This window comes from Populus euphratica, unplaced genomic scaffold (genome assembly GCF_000495115.2).
Source record: "Populus euphratica unplaced genomic scaffold, PopEup_1.0 scaffold163.1, whole genome shotgun sequence".
NCBI classification, from domain to species: Eukaryota; Viridiplantae; Streptophyta; class Magnoliopsida; order Malpighiales; family Salicaceae; genus Populus; species Populus euphratica.
The window spans coordinates 715,025-719,741 of record NW_011499948.1 but is presented as its reverse complement, the minus strand read 5'-3'; positions in this window follow the sequence as shown (position 1 = coordinate 719,741).

Here is a 4,717-nt window from a genome sequence, read left to right as displayed (position 1 = left end):
TAGGAATTTTGAAGTAATAACTAACCCAACAAGACTGGGGTCAAACCACAAGGAGATCAACTGTATAAATTATAAACTAAATACTAAGCCATAAAAATAGTGAGATTCAACGTTCGAATGGAAAAGGCTCAAGATACTTTTCAATAAAATTTTAAAACTTGATGGTTTTGTATCATTCAATCCAAGAATGAAAGTCTTTTACTCAAAACTCATTTGTCCAGAAGCAATGAAACATATCCAGGAAAAAAAAAAGAAAAAAGGAGAGAATTAGAGTTATGAAGAGTCAACTATCATGTCAAAAGGAGAGAATCAGAGTTATGAAGAGTCAACTATCATGTCAAGTATTTTCTTCTCTAATTCATTGACATTAATCCATATTGAACTTTATTGGTGTAAGAGTTGATGCTTCTTTTTTTTTTCCCTCTTCTTATATATTTTATTTCATTCTTCAATTTTCAATCTTTTTTACTCTTTATAGCAACTACATTAGAACAAATCAATCACAACAATAAAGTAATGAAAGGTAGCTTGATAATCTTAAATTTTAACATTATCCACATGGTATTAAGAACAAGGGCACACTATAAAAAAAATCTACAAATACAAACACAATTATCAATGATAAAAATCCATCGGTATTTTAAATGATATTTATTGACCGAATTGATTCTGTTGCCAAATCCATCGGTATTTACTGACGTAAATATTCCTTCAATAAATACTGAGGGAATCCTAATCAGAATAAAAGAAATTTAGAAAAACTAAAAAGTACAATGACATTCAATTTTTTTATGGATGATTTTGCCAATGAAAGTATAGACGAATTCAAATAATGAAAACCGTACAATGAGATGTCATTTATACCGATATAATCACTAACAGATTGACATAAATATTTCATCGGTAATTATATTGGTAATAATTAATATATGACTGACCATTGACCATCTCCTAATCTATTTCTCCCTTTTCCACTCTACAATGAACCCCTTCCCTCAAATCTGCAACTAACAAACAGACCCTCCCTTCCCTCTACACCTCATCCTATCTTAACACAATTGATCCTTCCTCAACCTTTCTAGTCATAACAACACTTTTATTGTTAATTTTTTATTTTAAGTAAGCAAATCTCCTATTTTTTTATTTGAAGACAATTTTGAAAAATCAATTTTTTATTGCATGTTTTTTATAGTATATGTATTTTATTTGGGTGTTTACTTGTTTTATTTTTTTTTCAAACAAACTTGTTGTATGGATACATGATTTTGTATATGTTATGACTTATTTTAGATTTTATAAAATTATATTTATTTGTAAATTGTTGAAACTTATGTCGAATTACTAACTTAGGCTTATTGTGATAATATAAATAATGGCTTATTTAATTGGTCCATTTTATATTTTATCAATTTTATTACAGAGTTGTGAGTTATGTAAATTAATATTATAAATTTGTATGTACTTAGATAATTAATAATGAATTAAGAGAATTATAAAAGTAGGTTAATTATTTTATTAGTGTTATTAATTAATACATATTGTTGTCATCAATATTTGATATATATAGGTTTGATAAAAATGATGGCTGATTATTAATGGATGTATCAAGATTCACCCTAGGATTGTGAATAATGGATTATTGTAATGAGGTTTAGGCTTTTATTAATTATACAACATCTATTCTGAGAAATATTAGTGGATGCGGTAGTAAATGTCTATGTAAAAGATGTAAAAATAAAAAGTTTTTCTATCCAGATATTGTAACGATGCATCTTTTATACAAAGGGTTCATGGAGAAATACCTGTGTTGGTATGCAAAGGGAGAACCATTTGTTCCTCATGAAACCATGATATAAAGGATGGTTGAGTTAATTTCTAGTACTAGCAACGTGCATGGAGCTGAATCTGACAATAGTAATCCCTATAGGACTATGGTTATGGATGCGATGAGAATGAATTAGGGTTATGCCAACTAATGTCCAATTGTAAATGAAGAAACTAATGCAAACATAATAAGGTTTTTTGATCTTTTAAAAGAGTCTAACGAACCATTATGGGATGACTGTATAAATTATAATAAATTATTAATTATTGCAAAGGTGTTTATTATCAAGTTGGATTATAGGTTAAGTGAGGTCGATATAATAGAATTGTTGAATGAGTGAGAAACATTTTACCTGAAAAGAACAAGCTTAAAGAGAACTTCTATACTATTAAATCTATAATGAAACCCTCAGTTTAGGATACCAGAAAATTGACATGTGTTTAAACCTCTACATGTTGTACTACCTTGAAAATGCTAAGCTGACCGAGTGTAGGACATGTGGGCATTCCTGTTATAAACCCAAAACTGGTAGGGAAAAGACTTTTGCATCACATAAAAAACTTATATACATCCCAGTCATACCTAGATTGCAAGGGTTATTCACGTCATCAAAGACCGCTGAGCACATGACATTACACCAATCATATGATGCGGTGGATGGAGTAATGGTACACCTTTTCGACAGTGAAGCATGAAAACACTTTAATAATGTGCATCCTCACTTTTCAACTAAATCAAGGAACATGCATCTTGAGCTATGTACAGACTGATTCAATCTATTCGGGTCATTTATTGATCCTTATTCTTGTTGGCCAATTACACTAATGGTTTACAACTTGCCATTAGGGATGTGTATAAGTTTAAAGTTTATTTTTTTTTATTTATGCTCATACCCGGTCCTAATAGTTTGGGTTGAAATATAGACGTTTGTCTTTGACCATTGATTAATGAGTTGACACAGTTGTGGTTCTTCAGAGCGTTAATTTATGATGTGTCGATGAAATAAGATTTTCATATGAGGGTTGTTTTGATGTGGACTATCAATGATTTTCTTGCTTATGGAATGGTTTCTAATTGGAGCACGCATGAAAAACTAGCATGTCCATACTATAAGAAAAATAACAAGGCATTCACTCTAACAAACTGGGGTAAAACATCTTTTTTAACTATCACTGATGTTTCTTGCTAACAGATCACAAGTAAATAAAGAAAAAAAATAATTTTTTTTTGGTAGAGTTGAAAAGGATGTTGCACCCCTGTATCTTTCTGGTGAATATTTGCATGATGTGGTGTCAAAATACGGTGACATTATGTTTAGTTTTTAATCTAGTAAGAAAAAGTTTCATGGCTTTGTTTTGACTCATAACTGGATAAAGCAAAGTATTTTCTGCAGCTTTCTTATTGGAAGAACAATCTTATCCACCATAATCTTGATGTCATGTATAGAATAAAACGTGTTTGAAAACAATTTCAATATGGTCATGGATGTTAAAAGGAAGACAAAGGACAATATCAAGGCTAGAATAGATATAACTTTGTTTTGTCACCATAAAAATATGGAGTTTCTTTATGTTGGGTCACGGGTCATAAAGCCTAAAGCAAGCTTTGCCTCAGACAATAATGCACAACTAGTAGTGTACCAATGACTGAAGAGTCTATGTTTTTTTTATGGACATGCCTCAAAACATGTCAAACTTAGTTAATTTGAAGGATTGTGAATTGTATGGAATGAAGAACCATGATTGTTACGTGTTTATTCAAGCATTTATTGCACTAACTTATCATGACTTATTGTTAAAGGAGATATGGGATGCACTCATGACGATCAATCATTTCTTTAAATATATATGCTTTAGCAAGTTGCAGATATTGCAAATTGATAGGCTTGAAACGAATATTATCGAGACAATATGCAAACTTAAAATGATATTTCCTTTATTATTTTTTAACTTAATAGAGTGTCTACTCATACATTTACCATATCAAACCAAACTTGGAGGCCCAATCCAGTTTAGATGGATGTATCCATTCGAGAGGTTAATTAGATATTACAGTTGTAATGTAATTCATATATAAAAGTATTTTTTTTATTTTTCTTCATTAAAAATATTTGATTAATTCAATGCAGGTATTTGTTCAATCTCAAGAAAAAGGTTAAGAAAAAGGTGCATGTTGATACATTGATATATGAGGCCTATATTATTGAGGAGATACTATTTTCATTGTTTTTGTTAGTTGAAAACATTCATTTTAATCTATATAGGTATTTATTCAACCTTAAAAAAAAAAGGCGCATGTTGATACATCGATATATGAGGCCTATATTATTGAGGAGATCTCAACATTTATCTCGCATAATTTTGAGCCTTATTTGAGAACAAGAATCAATCGCATTCTAAGACATGAAAATGGTGTAAAGTTTCTTCAAGTGACTTGTCAGTATTCTCCAATCTTAGAAGACTTATACATAAAACTATTGTTGGGAAAATATTTGTCTAAAATAGAATTCAAACAAGCACATAATTATGTGTTATTTAACTGCGATATGCTAAAACCTTTTTATTCAATAAGTGTACTACTAAAACTTTGTTATTACTTAACTATTTGATTAGTACTTAAAAATATATTTTTATCAAGGTTTTATATATTATTTTACGCTTGAAGTATCAATAACTCCTTAACTAAAATATGTTTTATAATAATATATCTAATAATATAAGATACCTTTAATTTGTGGTAAATGTTCATTTTAAATGCAGGCCTATCACATAAATGAAAGGATTGATTGATGAATTTAAGAACTGAAATTGAAAGGATAAAGAGATGGCCAAACTTAGAAAAGAGATGTCGGTGCAATCCAAACAGGAACACTTTTTGGTAATTGGGTCATAT